Here is a 17,763-nt window from a genome sequence, read left to right as displayed (position 1 = left end):
GTGAAGTTACTCAATGGCAGAGCCTTGTGCCAAAAATAATTCTGACTAGATATTCAGTTTCCAAGAGAAATCATTCTTTACCATTTTTTCCTATTTTCTCCAAAAGCATCATATACTTTTCATTCTATGACTGAAACAAAACATTTTATTTTCCATGTTTGGTAATACTATAAATATTCATAACCACACATCTGTCAAAAAAGCACCACAGAAAAGTTTAAACCACAAAGGAGGAAAAATTCCCTGAGTGGTCCTTGAATAAATCACACTACGTGCTCCATGCAATTGTTCTAGCACTTAAGCTAAAATTCCTGACCTTCAATACATAAATAGTTTCTACTTAATGAAGAATATTCAGACAAGAACAAAAGCATTCATTTTTGGAAAAATAAAAATGTTATTTTGCCTTCTCTCCCAGGAACTGTTTCTGACTGCAGAGTTATTTTGATCTGGCTTTTTTATAATTCAGATTTTTGTGCTGTTTTCAAATCACTTTTAAATGTCAAGTTTTTTGTTGTTGGGCTGTTTTCCTTTCCCTGTTTCCTCTCTTTCTCTTTTTATTTTCTATATATAGCAAAAATATTTTGTTGTAAAAGCATTCACACCTAGTCAACGTATCCTGAGATTTAAAAAGAGTTATCACAGAACTAATAAAGGTCCTGTGTTTTAATCATTCCTCACCACAAAGAAGCAAAACTTACATTTTGAAGTTTGGATTCAATGGGCACATCATCATGTAGGCAATAAGAATCTTAAAACAGAATAATAAGACATGTCGTCTCCAAAAAAATTGTGTAACCTAGCCCTTCTTATTTTTTTTCTTTGTAAAAATGATTCCTCAAGGTCTATCACCTGACTTTATTCTGAGACGTTTTGTTACATGACTTATTTTTCTAGATTTGTCAACCATAGACAATTTTCATAATTGTGTCAGATGTGAAAGAGCCCTAGAAATCAACCAATCTAAATAAAGCATCTAAAGCGTCGAGAGGTAAATTGTCCATGAGCACACAGCTAGTTAGGCAAGATTGTCTTCTGTGGCTTCATTCTTAAATATAAGAAATGTTTCCCCTGAAACATCTGGAGTTTTCTTTAATGGTATTTAAATTATATGTCTGCAACCAGGAGTCTTGAATCACAATCTTGAAACCAAACATGATTTGTAAAAAGCTCATGATTACAAGATCAAAAAGACTACATTAATATGACATCAGCTCATTAATTTGTACCTTCATTCCTGCCCTCCTGCTATTTAAAAATAGCTTCACTGATTATGGCAAGGTTTTCTTCCTTTTGCAAAAAAAAAAAAGAAAAAAAAAAGTAGCATAATTGAATTCTTCAATGTTATCTTTGATGAACATTTAGAAGCTCAAAACCAAATCTTATCTGGGAAAATTTGAAATTCATCCCTACAAAACTAGAGAAGAGTACAGATCTGAGGAGGAATGTGGGTTGAATGAGGTGCTGTACATTTCAAAAGTTAGTGTCTAGGAGTTATTTCAGGGCAAATGTGAGCAGATACTTGACATTTTACTTTTATTTTTAACCTCTTTGTGCTTCTCTGGTCTTCCTGAGAACTCAGCATTATTCTAAACAAATCTAAATATTTGAAATTCTAGGCACTTAAAAATGACTGTGTTTTGCAGCTTACATGGATAAATCTCTCTCAGAAATCTGCTCAGCCCATTTCACATAGAGAGCACTGGAGAACATTTTCAAACAGTTATATGACTTGCTGTTGTTTTAGTGTAAGACGAATTTTTTTTTCATATAAGGAATATCTCAAGAGAATCCTTCTATATGTCACAGAACTCTGAAGTGTAATGCTTTCTCCTCATCTTCTTACTTTATTTATTTATCCTAGTAAAGCAAATTCTTTCCTATCCCAGGGCCATGGCAATTGCTATTTCCTTTACCTAAGAACTTCTTCACCCTGGCCCTTCATGACTGGCTTTTTCTTTCTATTTCAAGGCCTTGCTCAAATGCTGCTTATTCCTGGAGAACTTTGCTGCTCCCCACATACATGGGCTCCACAATCCCCAACCGAGTCACTCTCTCAAAGAGAAAAGTGGTGGATTTGTACTCTTTCCATTGTTTACATGCATCTTAGGTATTACATTATGCTAAACTTTGTCTGCCTTGTTTACTGGTATATTTTAAATTTGTAGGTCAATGTCTTACATGCAGTATTTGTTGAATAAATTCAAGGGTCTACTGCATCAAATGCTAGAGAATGTTCTCTGGAAGAAGGCAAAGGGCAATGCATGCTTTCACAATTAGGGCATAGAAGGAGGGGTAGCCCTATTTTCAAGAATAAAAGTAAAGCAGTCAATGAAATGTAAAAGTAAAAGCAGTTATCATTTATCGGACATTTACTATCGGAATATTTTTGGTACGTTAACTCAATCTTAAGAAAAATAAGTTATGAAATCTATATTATTATCATAATTTTATAGCTAGAAATACTGAGGCACAGAGTGATCAATTATCATGACTTACCCTGGACATATTCCTGTTAGGCGGCAAAGCTCTGGGATGTATATACTTATCCACTTTATCACTCTTTGTCTCTTAACTAAGAGACAAATACAGCAAAGCAAAAAGAGAAATACTTTGTAAAGAAGAGTTAATGACTACAAATACCAAAACTCTATCATGTTTTTAATCTAAAAAATGTTTTTTCCATTGACATATTGTGGGCTCAGTGTAGGAAAATCACAAAGGATGGTGCTGCATCATTGAGCTTACATCAACAGAGTTGTTGCACTCTCAGTCCCAGAAGAGGTTAATAAACTTTAAGGAGAGAGTTATACAATTTGGCTACCTTGACAGGGGCAGTAAATATTGATCAAGAGACCAGCCGATGTATGGTAATCCATAGGGAGAAAGACAGCAGGATAAATGCCTTCTCTTAAAATGGATCACCCAAAAGTAGACATTCAAACTACAATGAATGTAGAAATGGCTCCATTAAAATACTCCCAGGAAAAAGCAGAATGGAACGGTAGAAAGAAGTCAAGCAAGGAGGGTGCAAGTTCAGTCAAAGCCTTAGCTTCAGCCTAAGCCTTCAAAGAAATACGTGGTGCAGATTATAGCTCAGAGTTTGAACTGATTCCAGACAAGATAGTTGGGCCATCATACTTCTACGTCAGTCAGCCTTTAGTTACTGGACAACTACAAGTACACACATTTTTATGGTTTCCTTCTTTGTCTGCATGTATAGTTGTACTAACTTATTAGAGATACTGTAAAAAACAAATATCATAGACTAGGTTGTTTTTGTTTTGATTTGTTTTGAGAGTCTCACTGTTACTCAGGCTGGAGTACAGGGGTACAATCATGGCTCACTGCAGCTTCGACCTCCTGGGCTCAAGCGGATCCTCCCACTTGGGCCTCTTAAAGTCCTGGGATTACAGGTGTGAGCCACCACACCCAACCAGACTAGGTAATTTAAACAACAGAAACTTATTTTATCATAGATATGGAGGCTAGAATTCCAAGATCAAGATGTTGGTAGATTTGGTTTTTTCAGAGGCCTGTCTCCTTGCTTGCTGGTGGTCACCATCTTGCTGTGTCCTCACAGGGTCAGTCCTTGATCTGTATGTTGCCTGTATCCTAATCTCTTCTTGTAAGGGCGCTAGTCATACGGATTAAGGATCATCCTGAAGTCCTCATTAATCACACCTTTAAAGGCACCAATTTTAGTCACATTCTGAAGTACTGGGGTTTAGAAATTTAATATATATATTTTTGAGGGAGGGACAACATTTCAGCCTATAACACTGGTCAAAGTGGATGTATTAGCCCTAAGTTAACCTTCCAAAGAAAGTCATAGATGCTGGCCCTTAAAAACAAAAGTACATATAAACTGGCGATAGTCACACAAAAACTGTGTAGGAATGCTCATGCATTTGGACAGATATCAACAGTTATGTGTCTGCAATACTGCAATACAATTCTAACACTAATTACTCAGAGTTAAGACAGATTGCAAAGGTTGAAGGCATGCTACCATGAATACTGCCCTCACTTCAGACACCAGTTGCAATTTCTGGGATTCTAGACCATCTGCACTTCTGACCAACTCAGGGCCTCCCACTAGAGCTTTAGGTTTGATAATTAACTGGAATGACGTAAAGAACTCACTAAAGCACTATACTTGTGATCACAGTTTTATTATAAGGCATATAAATCAGGATCAGCCAAAACAATAAATATACAGTGTGAGGTCTGAGAGGGTCCCGCATGTAGAGTTTCTGTGTCTTCTGGCCATGGAATCAAGACTCATCATCCTACAGACACATTGATGTGTTGACCAACCAGGGAGCACATGAAAGCTAAAGTGTTCAGAGATTTTACTGGTGTTTTATTACACAGGTACGTCTGACTGACTTGTTAGCCACATGACTGAGCTCAATTATAACCTCCTATCCTCAGAGGTTAAGAGGTCAGGCTGATGTCACTTGCCTCAGAGACCCAGCCTTTTAATTACATGGTTGATCTTTCCAGAATGGCCAGCCCCCCCATCTTGAAGCTATCTAGACTCCCCCACCCTAAGTCATCTTGTTAGCATGAACTTGGGTGTACTCCTGGAAGCCCACAATGAAGAATGAATAATAATCCTAACACTAGGAAAATTCCAAGGTCTTAAAACCTTCCTCTCCACAACTTGGAACAAAGATCAGACTCCTTTGTTAAAGTTATACAATATCCCAACATCATTTTTCTATCTGCTGCTGATCTCTGCCAGGGCTCCCAATGGACCAAACAAACAGGAAGTTAGATAAATGTAGTCTTGAGGAGACAACAGAGAAGCAGAGGATAAACATGCATTTTTATCTGTAGTTAACATATTTTTTAAGAAAGAAGATGAAGTTCACCATACAAAGCTTCTGGTAGCAATCAATAAAATGACTATAGAGGTGAAGAAAGAGATGATACTTCTATTCACTGCCCAGAATTCCTTTGATATATCATGTAGCTGACTCTTGTCCCCAGTTTTCAGATGATGAAACTCACACCCAAAATTTTACACTGCCTTTGACTTCCAAGGTTCAGGTGCCATGAAGTCCACAATTTGCATTCTGATGCAACTATTAATGTGAAACTCTTACTTTTGTAAAACTCTAGGTACTGGCATTATTGTGGCTACTCAGCTGTGCACTTAAGACCACAAAGAGCCTAAAAGGAAAATGCAGAGTTTGTTGTGGTAGTTGCGATTTAAAGGTATGAAGTATGTACTTCTAACAGCTCCCAATTCAAACCTCCAAAGTCAAGTCACCTCAGAAAAAATTTCAGTGTAATGGGCAGCTAACGCCATCTGCTTTTTCCTCTAAAACTCAGAAGCATTCACCTGTGTGAAGTCCCTGAAAACTAATGGCAGTCATGTCACAGATAAGTTTAAATGAAATGGCAATTGTTATAAGTTGCTCCAAAAAACATATGAATAACTAAGGTAATTATGAAATGATTTACAGGCTACATCCATGATTCTAACAAGACCATATGTCTTAGTTCTTAGGGACCTCCTTCAGCATCGTGACACAGTGCTTGGTACATGACTTAAATATGTGCTGCATAAATGAAAGCTTCCTTATCGTGATTCTAGACAGTGAGATCTAATTCTCTAAGCCACAGGTTTGGTATTAGCAATTTGAGGATCTCATATTTTCTTTAGAAGTTTGTTGTGGAAATTAAATCAGATCATCTATGTGAAAACTCCTCCAAAATTGTAAAGGGCTTTCACAAAAAGAAGATGATCACAGCCCTCAGCTCAAAATAGATTTCTGGGAAATGATAGTTGACAATTTGAGAACCTTTTTCTGTCTCTTACCCTCATTACTTCTTTTATGCTTTTCTTTTTCATACCATTCATTACTCTTCTCCTCTATCAAACTATACTCCAGTACAAACCAGTAGTACTAACAGTATTCTAGTGAAAAATTCTTATTACTTTCCCCCAAAGCTATATTCCCTCTACATCAGTACATTTGTTTGTCATTTGTCAAGAAAGGTTTCATCTTAAAGGAGAACCTAATAAATAGTTAGTCATCTTTTCTATGATGAGCTTAATTACTCAATATAGTAGGCATGGTCTTATTGTGATTAAGATTGAGGCGATTATAGTCAAATTGCTCTTCCTCTAGCCAGCAGTGAGATGTTAGGCAAGTTATTTAGCATCTATGATAATTCTTGGAAAGATAGTTCTACCAATTATATAGAGCTGGTTGAAGAATAAAATATTTCAATAAAACACTTAAACATAAGGGTAATTGGCACACAGCACTAAAAAATGGTAGTAATAGTAGAGTGATGGGCAATAGTGATAGTTATATTTGTGTTGCAGTTTTAGTTGGACTTTGGTCTGTTTGAGGAGGGGCGTGAAGAATGATGCTCCCCAAAGGAGATTTGTTGTTGTTTGTGTGTTTATTGGTGTTTTTTGTTTGTTTGAGCAAAGAAAAATATGGATTACAAAGTTATAATACTATATAACAATAATATAAAATTATTTTAGATTAATATAATATACTGTAAATTAATAATGCTACTAAATTAGAACTATTTTGCTATTTATATACTTCTGCAATTTTCAAAGCCTCCAAATGAGATCATTAGTTTTATTATTTGAAAGAGGTGCATGTATCTGTTATAAAAATGTCATCCTTCAATGAAAAATCTCATGGAACATTTTATGATTTTCATTACAAAGACCATCAATAATATGTTTTGTGTCCAAAAGTAAGATCACATTTTGAACAGGGGGAAAAACATTCAATTGAACAAACTATTCATTCTTACTTTTCATCATGAGTTCCTTTTACATATTGTCAACAGAGATTATTAGAACAGGACAAAAAGCAAGACTATAACTTGTGCCTAATCAAAAGACCCCATTCAGAAACTAAAACTTAGTTCAAATTCTGGGTCTGTGTGGGAGGACTTTAGAGACTGTCTGCAAGTAACTTATTATGTTGCCATCTATTTAGAAGTCCAAGCTAATGATGCGAACCACTTTAATGAGTAAATGAAAACCTATATAAAATAAATGGCCCATCAAATTGGAAAAAAGAAAGATACATTAGCAGGTATTAATATACCTTTACTTTTGGGTGAAGCAGATCCTGTATATATCTTACAATTTCTTGGAAGTTCCCACAGGGAGCCAACTCTCTTCTATCATTCGTTTTAAACTCTATATAATGATAATACATCATTATGAAAGCAAGCATTTGAAAAGACTGCAATAACCACTTATGAAGCCTTCTCTACCATCTATTTAAATGATAAAATTTGATATTGCTGATGATTGAATTGAAAAGAATTAAGGGGAAATAAATTTAAATTTGCTAAGTGGTTAGTTTTTAAAATCTGCTATATATTGACAGTTGAATTGAAATGAATTAAATAAAATAATATATTTAATTATGTGTATGTTTAAATTATAAATCTCAAACCAGTTCTGTAAAATCAATATAATTATCCCCATTTAAAATTAAAAACATTGAGACTTCAAAGGAATGCCAGAATTAGCCAAGGTCATATGGAAATAAATGGTTGATCTAGTATTCCTATAGGAATTCACATCTGTCACACTCCTAATATTTATCTATTTCCATTATAGAACTACAAATGAGGAAATCATTAATCATTTCTCTTGCTGTAAAAATAGCAGCTCACTATGAGCCAAGCTCGGTGCTAAGGATTTACATGCATTTTCTCGTCATTGGTTTTCTCACAGCTGCATTTGTATTAGGTGTTACTACATACTGTATTCTCAAGGGAGGTGAGGCAGAAAATATCTCTGATTGTTTTTAATATCCTTAATTACTTGAAGAATGCAATGATAGATAAATGAAGGAATAAACAATGGAGTTCAAGCCATTAAGTCTATCTGATTTAACTATAAGCTCCATGTAGATCTGGAGATAAATGTAACCTTATTTGTTATAAATGTAACCTTCTATGTGTATACAATTTTTTTATAATTTTAGTGCTTAGCTAAGTGACTTTGGTAGCCCAGAATTTGTACTAATAAAAAAGTGACCATATTTTATGTTGACAAGATTGCTTATTCACTGTATGTTTGGCAAAATAATACATCTATACTTTAATCCTAACACCAACTTAACCTTAGTCTACTTCTCAACATTCACTGACCGCTCCTTTCCCTTGTCATACAGTTTCTACACTAGCCATGTATTCATCTCCAATTCAAGAAACACACTAAACTCTCAACTTCCACACTTCACAAATATTCTTCTCTCTACCTGGAATGTTATTTTTCTTCCTTTCACCCAGTATCTTTTTCTTTGGAAATACCTTTCTGTCTTCATTATTTTTTCCTAATCTGTGTTACCCTAGCATCTTACTTTCCCTACTTTAGTCCTTATCCTATTGTGTAAAGGTTTTTATTTAATTGTCTATATTTCCCTCTACTATATAAGCCAATTGAGGGCAGAGGTCATAGCTTGTTGACCATTCGATCCTGAATCATTTCAAATAGTAAGAGCTAATTAAATTACATTAAAAATCTTGTCATCATCTGCACAAAAAACAATATATTACTAGTGCTAGCTATATTAAAACCCCATACATAATTTCTCCCTACTATCCCTAGTGTATTTTGTGGGGCAGAAAAAAGACACATTTTCACTACGATATATTATTATATTATTCCCTAGAGCCTCCAGAAAGGAATGCAGCCCTGTGGTTACCTTGATTATAACTAGTGATACACAAGTCAAACTTCTGGCATATAGAGCTGCAAGATAATAAATTTGCTTTGCTTATGCAGCTAAGTATGTGGTAATTTGCTATGACAACAATAGAACACTAATGGATTCTCACAGTTTTACTTATATATGGTGCCTTTGTTTATCTCACTACCAGACTGTTAGCTCCTTGAGAGCAAATGTAAGAAACATGCCTTGCCTCTATAGTTTCCATTAGTAAGTGTTAATATTTGATTATAAAGTAGAATGAAACTTCTATGTTTTCTGATCTAACATTAATGTTTAAATCTCAGCTGAAATATCCTGCCATTCAGTGTCTGAGAATATCTCCAGTGGTTGGGAATCGATTATCTACTAAATAGCTTCAGTGTTTGGGAATCCACTATTTATTCAGACAATCCCCATTTAGTCTTTGGCAGTTCTGACTTTGCATGTCAGGGAGAAGCCATTGATCAATAGAAGGAGAAATTTGTAATTCTACTCATTGATGAATGTCCTAGTTTTGCTCTTTAGGACAAAATGAGTTACTCTTTCTTACTTCTCTCGTATGGGAACAGCTGACATTCCCCTCCATGAGTACTGTCTTCAGTCTCAGCATAACCTGTTGGTCCGTGGTTTCCTATGTGTCACAAGCTCAAAGCCCTTTCCAGTCCTGCTGGTGAGCCTTTCGGTAGTCTTCATTTTGAGACCAACGTTTATAAATCAGACATTCAGGCTTAGGATAGTCTTGTTAAATCCTGTGGAAAAGCCTCTTACTGAAAACAGATTATTCAAAAACAAATTTTATTTCATTTGGCCACAGGCGGTAAGTAACATGAAGTCTGAAAAATACGAGGGGAAAATATTTTTTAGCAGTCATTGTGGTCTTAGTAAGAGTTCCTATGCAACCCATACTATAAGATAAAAACAGGCTAACCAGTTAGTTGCTGATTGCAGTGAGCCAGGTATTATTTTTCGTGTCCTGGCCAAGGATGATAGCAATGAAGGAAGAGATAAGCAGTGCAATTTTAAATATATTTTGATACCAAAACCAGCAGAAGTTGCTGATGGTTTAGTTTTATTATGTGAAGGGTAGAAAGACATCAAGGATGTTTTCAAGTTCTAAGAGGCCAAATAGGCACTTTCTCAGACGTGGAGTGGTGTGGAGCAGGATTATGTTTAGGGAAAAACTCAAAAGTATGTTTTTGAATATGCTCAGTTTGAAATAACCTATTAAACAATCCAAATGGAGATGTTGAGAAAGAAGTTGAATATAAAAGTCAGAGAAATGTCCAAGCTGGACATATAAAATTGTAAGCTATCAGGGATAGAAATTTTTTTAAGCCATGAGAGTAGGAGGAGTGATGTAAAGAGTAGCTATAGAAAGAGTCCTAATCCATCAATCATTCACAGTATAATGTTCAGAGATTTGCAAGATGATGAGAAACCAGCAAAGGATAGGTAGAAAAAGCAGCTATTCAGGCAGGGCGCGATTGCTCAAGCCTGTAATCCTAGCGCTTTGGGAAGCTGAGGCAGGCGAATCACGAGGTCAGGAGATCGAGACCATCCTGGTTAACATGGTGAAACCCCATCTCTACTAAAAATACAAAAAATTAGCTGAGCGTGGTGGCACATGCCTGTAGAACCAGCTGTCCACGAGGCTGAGGCAGGAGAATCGCTTGAACCCAGGAGGTGGAGGTTGCAGTGAGCCAAGATCATGTCACTTGAAACCGTGTCAAAAGACAGAAAGAAAGAAAGAAAGAAAGAAAGAAAGAAAGAAAGAAGGGAGGGAGGGCGGGAGGGAGGAAGGAAGGAAGGAAAAGAAAAAAGAATAAAAGTAAAAGCTGTTCAGAAGGATGCTCAAAAGAGAGTTTTGTACCGAAAGACAATTTAATATGCATATATGCAAAAGACATGATTAATTGCTGATAATATATCAAATAAAAATAATTTAATAATATTTGCCATTATGTGGTGCATGTGAGAGATTTCTCAGTGGAATTATCATGGTGATTGCTTAATTGAAATGGGCTTAAGAGATGATTGCAAGAGAGGAATTGGAGAAAACAACAGAAGCTGACTATTTTTAACAGTTTCAATTTTAAAGAGAGCAAACAAGTAGTGTGGTATTTGGAGGAGATGAAGTACTAGAAGATACTATTTTTCCTTTTTAATTGAGGGAACTAAATCTCATGTTCTATGTCATTGAGAATTACCCAATAAAGTGGAGAAGAGTTGATGAGAGCAAGAATGAGAAGGTAATACCTGGAATGATATATTTATGTCTTTAAATAATGAGAGGAAATAGAACTGGTGTACAAGTAATGGATTTGGCCTAAGACAGTGAGGATTTTGTTCACATTAATAGGAAGAAAAGAAAACAGGGCATAAGGGTAAATATACAGATAATTTGCAGGTGTGGAATTGCCAGTGTGTGAAAGTCTTTTCAAAGTGCTGGAATTTTCTCATTGAAATAAGAGTGTGGGTTGTAAATTGAGAGTGAGGATTAAAGGTTGAACATAAAGAAAAAGATGTGAAATAGTTATCTCTGACAGGGGAAGAATGATTCAGTTAGGGAAGGACTTACTAGGTAATCCACTTGAGGTTGGGACAAGGGATTTAAACAGGAACAAGTCAGCATGTTGTGTGCATCTTTTGAGACATCATTAATTGTGAATTTAGGGTTTTGAATTTAACCATGGGTGCTGTTATGTCAAAAGAAGGCAATCAAAGAAAATGCAACAAGACAATTTCAGGTGGTTTCAATGAGCTGTGGCAAAACTGCCTGACAAATGGCTTCCATTGATGTTTGCCACAACCCTGTTCTAGTTTCTGCCTCACAATAGTGTCATCACTGTTGGCTCTTTCTCAGTTGCCTAATTTGTATTGTTTTAGTGATTGACATTTATAGACCCAATAACAGAGTCAGGAATCATGCTCAGGGTTACTGAATACCTAAATATAATTTACTTTCTTCTTTAAATTTGTATATTTTATTTTAAAATCTATATTTTATATGTGATGTAAAATTCAAAATTTCAACGAGAGCATTAAATATGTTGTCTTCATGTCTGACCTCCTATCCAACTTAGAAAAGTTTAAGCACACTATATAAACCCTTGTAAATACAGTTCATTCTGATTTGATGCTTTCTGGTTTTATTTCCAAGAAGTTTCACATATATTTGTTAGAATCTGATGATATAACTGAAGGAAAATCACTGTTCTTATATCACTTAATCTTTCTTCCTATTTAGTTGAAGATCAACCCCTTGCATAGAAATAGTATTTTCTTTACTGTCCATTTTTCAAATATATATATATATATTTGCTGTTGCCAGGCTGGAATGCAGTGGCACGATTTCGGCTCCCTGCAACTTCCGCCTCCCAGGTTCCAGAGATTCTCCTGCCTCAGCCTCCTGAGTAGCTGGGACTATGGGCATGCGCCACCACGCCCAGATAATTTTTGTATTTTTAGTAGAGGCAGGGTTTCACCATGTTGGCCAGGATGGTCTCAATCTCTTGACCTCGTGATCCACCTGCCTTGGCCTCCAAAGGGCTGGGATTACAGGTGTGAGCCATCGCACCCGGCCTTGTACATTTATTTACTCAAAGTGATCAGGATGAGGAACAAATTTTTTATTGCATTTCTTTACATGATTTCCCTGATTTTAGTTGAAATGTTTCATATACTTTTCCATATTTTGAGGTATACTAGTGTTCCATTATTTACATTTAATCACACTGAAATATTCAATATTAGAGTTTGGTTTTATTGCCTTAAATTGAAAAATTCTTCAAAGAAGTATTCATGTGTCTACAGACAAAGAAAAGCTTATTCTGAGAAGGCATTCTGTGAATTTTAGCAGCAAATGTTGATCTGGATTTTTATGCCTCTTGTTCAATGCGATAAAATTTTTATCTAAGTCAATTACCTGTAAAATTGCTTGCCATCTTTTGATATTGGCTCTGTAGGTAAAGCTTATGTGAAATGTTGTTTTAAAATTCTATAATCATGCTTTCTTTCTTTTATATTGGGGGCAAATTTATATAACATAAAATTAATTACTTAAAAGACAGAAATTCAGTGCAATTATACTTTCTTTTTAAGCACTTGCTATCAGCTAAACTGTGTACAGGGAACATAAAGAAGGAATAGAATTGGAATTCAAAATACTGGTTGCTTGGACTTATTTTAAAAACACTGTATTTGGAAGCATTTCCTATTTCTATCACCCCTTCCCTCCTGATCCATCTTCTTTTATAGTCCAAAAAGACTTTGTTCATCTTCTTAAAATGCTTTATTATTAGAAAATTATGTACCATCAGTTATTTCCCTGAAATGGACCCCGTCTGGGAAAGACTATCATTCATATTTTTCTTCCTAGAACTGTACAGAGTTGATACTCAGTAAAGGCATTGTGAATTTAAATATCGGATTCCATACAGAGGGACAAGTAAGATTAAAAACAAAGCTACATTAAGACCTCAAAGTCTCTGAGCTCATAAATCCAAGGGGTGCTATTCAGGTGGTATAGACTAAGGAGGACATTAGAGCTGTGCACATGAAGTTTGATGCAGAAATTGGTGCTGGTCCTCTGTTTATTACCAATTCATGACAAGATAAATATAAACAATAAGGAAAAGCATCTATAAATTTTTATAGCAGTTTTAGCAGATTAATATCACATAGGTTGAACCTAACAATGGAAAAGACAACAATTGCTTTTTGTCTTTTAAACTGATTTTTTAATCATCAATTTTAATGAATTATTGATCCACAAAAGATTGGATGGCAAAATTAAAATCTAGTTTCTCCTCAGATAGGTCACTTTAGAAGCAGTGTCACAGAGAGCAATGAGAAATCCTATAATTAAAATGATTTCCTTGTTGATTTGAGAAAGAAATTCACTAAAAACAAGAAAGTTTTCTTTTTTAAATTAAATTTTAATTGTATTGACAAATAATTGTACAGAGATATAGAGTTAGATGTGATATTTTGACATATGCATACAATGTGTAATGATCAAATCCAGGTCATTAGAATATCAATTTTCTTAAACACTTATTATTTCTTTGTGGTGGGAACATTTCAAATCTTCTCTAGAGGATGACACATTGATATGGTTTGACTGTGTCCCCACTCAAATTTCATCTTGAATTGTAGTTCCCATCATCCCCATGTGTAGTGGGAGGAAGTCAGTGGGAGGTAATTGAATCATGGGATTTGTTTCCCCTATGTTGTTCTCGTGATAGTGAATAAGTTCTCATGAGATCTGATGGTTTCATAAGGGGCTTCCCCCTTCACTCAACTCACATTCTTCTCCTTCCTGCCATCATGTGAAGAAGGACATGTTTGCTTCCCCTTCCACCACTATTGTAAGTTTACTGAGGCCTCCTTAGCTGTGAGTCAATTAAGCCACTTTCCTTTATAAATTACTCAGTCTCAGGCAGTCCTTTACAGCAATGTGAGAACGAACTAATACACACATCTTAGTCATTATCACTCTCCTTTAAGGTATTAATTTCTCAGTATTTGTATCTACCTCTAAACTTTCTTTTGCACCCCACTTTTTTTTTTTTTACTAACTCCTTCCTATTCATTCCAACCCTGCCACCTCTTCCCATGACCCATTTTCTCAAACTTGGACACATGAAAGAGCATTGTAAATTATTACTTATAAGAATTTTTATGGCTTTTTGAATGATCATTGATTCAGATATCTTTGAAATCTAATCTCAGCTCTACCATCATTGGCTGTGTGACCTTGGATACTTCATCCCTCTGAATCTTTATTTGTTCATCTATAAAGTTGTAAAATTTACATTTATGGGCTTTTGACGAATTTGAAAAATTTAATGAGATAATAAAAACCATCACGGTACATGATTCTCCCTACTGTTTGTTCTTCCCAACCTACTTTCTTGGCGCTTAACATCCATACAACTTGTAAGTACTGAATCTATAATAAATGCATACCCATTTGTGAAGAATTCTGAAATTCCCCCATTTATTCTTATTCCAAAAGCTTAAAACCTTTACTGCAACAGTTGCATACACATACACAAAATAAAGAACGTAACATTTACCTCAAGGCACAATGAAATCCCTGCAGACAAGAATATTGTCTTTAATTTTTGTATCATGTAATGTAGTACACACACACAAGCAGACATTACATGTAATATTTCAGTTTTAAGAGGAAGAGAGGAATGAAAAAGAAAGGAAAAAGGACCACCACCAAATCCAGAAACTTTAAAGTTATTTGTAGAACTTAGGTTTAAATATTTATTCTGGAAACACTTTGGGAAGATAATCAATATTACTTTGCCTTGAGAGGTACTCATTGTTAAAAGAGAAATAAAATAATGATTATATATTATATAATTTCTCTATATATATGTGTGTGTGTGTGTGTGTGTGTGTGTGTGTGTATGCGTATGGGGTGTGGGTATGTAACAGAAAAAAAGAGAGATTTTTGAATGAAGTAACATCTCCAGACGTTGTCAGGTGCCCTCTGGAAAAAAAAATTGCCTCTGGTTGAGATCTACTGTTTTAATTCTATTGTTTCTCAAATTTTAGCAGCATCAAAAATCATCTGCAGAGCTTGATAAAGCACAGATCCCTAGAAACACTCCAAGATTTTCTGATTCAGAATGTCTGAACTGGGTGGCAAGAATTTCTATTTCTGGCAAGTTTCTAGGCGATGCTGATGATGCTGTTCCAAGGCCCCACTTTGAGAACACCTGCTCTAGGTAGCCACTTCACAGCCCATTTCCAGGTCCAGCTGGGAGCATGGGACATGCTCACCTCTCTAACCTTGCAGGCATATAACGGGTGTTTCTTCTTGGCTACTGCCCTTAGATCACTCTGACCTCTGAGAGGTGAAGAAGAGGAGACCTACGTGTCCATCTTCACCCTTCTTCCTTCAGGTATGGATTTCATCTTTGCACTACCACTCTTGTGCTAGTGACCCTCTCGTACAAGATTCAAGTTGCAGTTTCTCTCAACTGACTCCTAAAATAAATTACCCTCTTGTTTGAAAGGATATAAATCTTAGAATGCAATCTTATGACATCACATCCCTGCTTCAAAGCCATCATTGCTGGAAACTGGCTAGACAGAGTCTAGATGTGTTACTTTGATATATTAGTCCTGACTTGCCCTTCCTTAGGCTCCACCATTCTCTGTTGCAATTCTGCTACATCTGTCTCTGCATTGTTCTTTGATATGAAGCACTCTTTTTGAGCTGCAGGGAAATAAAAGACATGAGAACAGGAGTAAAAAATCCAAAGGTTCTAATCCTCTGTTGTCAATATATTAGGGATGTGTCTCTGCATAAAAATTTTATCCCCATATGACTAATTTAAAAAGTGAGTCATTTGAAGGTTCATGGCACCATTCTTGTTATATGTTGTGTTAGGTCATTTTCTCTGCTGAAAGGAATATCTGAGCCTTGTAATCTATAAATACAAAAGGTTTATTTTAACTCACAATTCTTCAGGCTGTATGAAAAGCATGGTGCCAACTTCTGCTCCTGGTGAGGACCTCAGGAAGCTTCCAATCATGGTGGAAGGTGAAAGAAGATCAGGCAGTGTTACATGGTGAGAGAGAGAGCAAGGGAGGAGGAGGTGCCACACTATTTTAAACAATCAAATCTTATGTGAACTCAGAGCAAGAACTCACTCATTACTGGGAGAAGACATTCATGAGGGATCCACCTCCATGATCCTAACACATCCCACCTCCAACAATGGGGATAACATTTCAATATGAGATTTGGAGGGAACAAACATCCAAATCATATCATATGGGAAACTGAGTGTAAATGAGCCTTCACACTCATTATTTCATTTGATTCACATCAACTACATAAACAGATAAGGTGATTTTCAATTACATTTTATTCCCCTTTTAAATTTTCTTCTTTCTATTGCCACGGTGTATGTAAGTATCAGGAGATGCATTTAAGAAAACTGCTGAGGAATAAAATACTACTTCCTCTATCAAAACTGTCATAAAACTTGCTTTCCTGATTGGAAAACTGAATTATTCTGTATTTGTATTGTTTGGACTTTATTTTAAATGGTTATTATGTAATCTATATATTCTCAGGGATATTGTGGCTAAGGATAGGGAAAAAGATTCTTCTCCACTCTGAGCTTACCAATGAGTGTAAAATCAGCTTTTTATTTCTTTCCAAAAGAGGACACCATAACCTGGAGTTCTACCTGCTTGCAACTCGTTGCCTCTTTTGTAACATTACTTTCCTTCCTTCAAAGAATCAAGTGCTGAAAGAGTGCTGAGAAGCAATGATGTTGAGACTTTGAAAAAAAAAATCACAGAAATTGTATGCATGAAGACATTCTTTCCCCAGTCTATAGGAAGGCAGAGTAAAAATTAATTCTCATCCAGGACAGCTTAGAAATCGAATAGTTAGAACTCAAGAGATAGATGAGAGAAACAAATGGACTGGACTTATTTATTTTCAACATCAAAGTATGACCAAAACTGATAGAATGTTTGGGCAGGGAAACAATTTTGCCCTCCATGGTCTCACTTTTCATTCCTGAGACAGCGTTCAGAATGCATAATACAATGCGAAGAACAAAAATATCAAGCCGATGAAGGCAACTAGCTCACTATCTTTCCCTACTGCCACAGTTAAATACCAGATGTAAGGTCCACTCACAAATTCAATCACAGACTGCCTTCATCTGCCATACTTCTCCTTCCCCCACACATGGAGTTATGAAACTTTACCATACTCTCTCATCCCTTTATATGATTTATATCTCCAGGCTTTTAATCCTGCTATGTACTCCAACTAAATTGCACTTGACTATCTTGATACTGACCTACAAGCTGTTGAGCTTCTTTGTTTATGTAATTGCTGGCTACAGACCACTTGGAATCTTGTTTTATTTTATCTGCAAAATTTAATAAAAAGTCTTTGACTCTACCCTTTGACTCGAGTTTTTGTTTTACATGGTAAAATAGAATATCTACCTGATATTGTAAGTCCTACAATCTACCTCATATTCTTTACTCA

General features: G+C 35.6%; 1 long non-coding RNA gene across 1 annotated transcript; it reads left to right on the top strand.

The window, feature by feature from the left end:
- The first annotated feature begins 10,891 nt into the window (after positions 1-10,891).
- LOC117088773 lies at positions 10,892-16,309 on the top strand. Its single transcript, XR_004439314.1, has 3 exons — positions 10,892-10,969; positions 15,576-15,643; positions 16,216-16,309. It is a non-coding gene; the product is annotated as an uncharacterized LOC117088773 (long non-coding RNA).
- The last annotated feature ends 1,454 nt before the right edge of the window (positions 16,310-17,763 follow it).

The sequence above is a fragment of the Trachypithecus francoisi genome, unplaced genomic scaffold (genome assembly GCF_009764315.1).
Source record: "Trachypithecus francoisi isolate TF-2019V2 unplaced genomic scaffold, Tfra_2.0 Lachesis_group10, whole genome shotgun sequence".
Lineage (NCBI taxonomy): Eukaryota > Metazoa > Chordata > Mammalia > Primates > Cercopithecidae > Trachypithecus > Trachypithecus francoisi.
The sequence above is the reverse complement of the archived record's forward strand: the minus strand, read 5'-3'. Positions and strand labels throughout refer to the sequence as shown.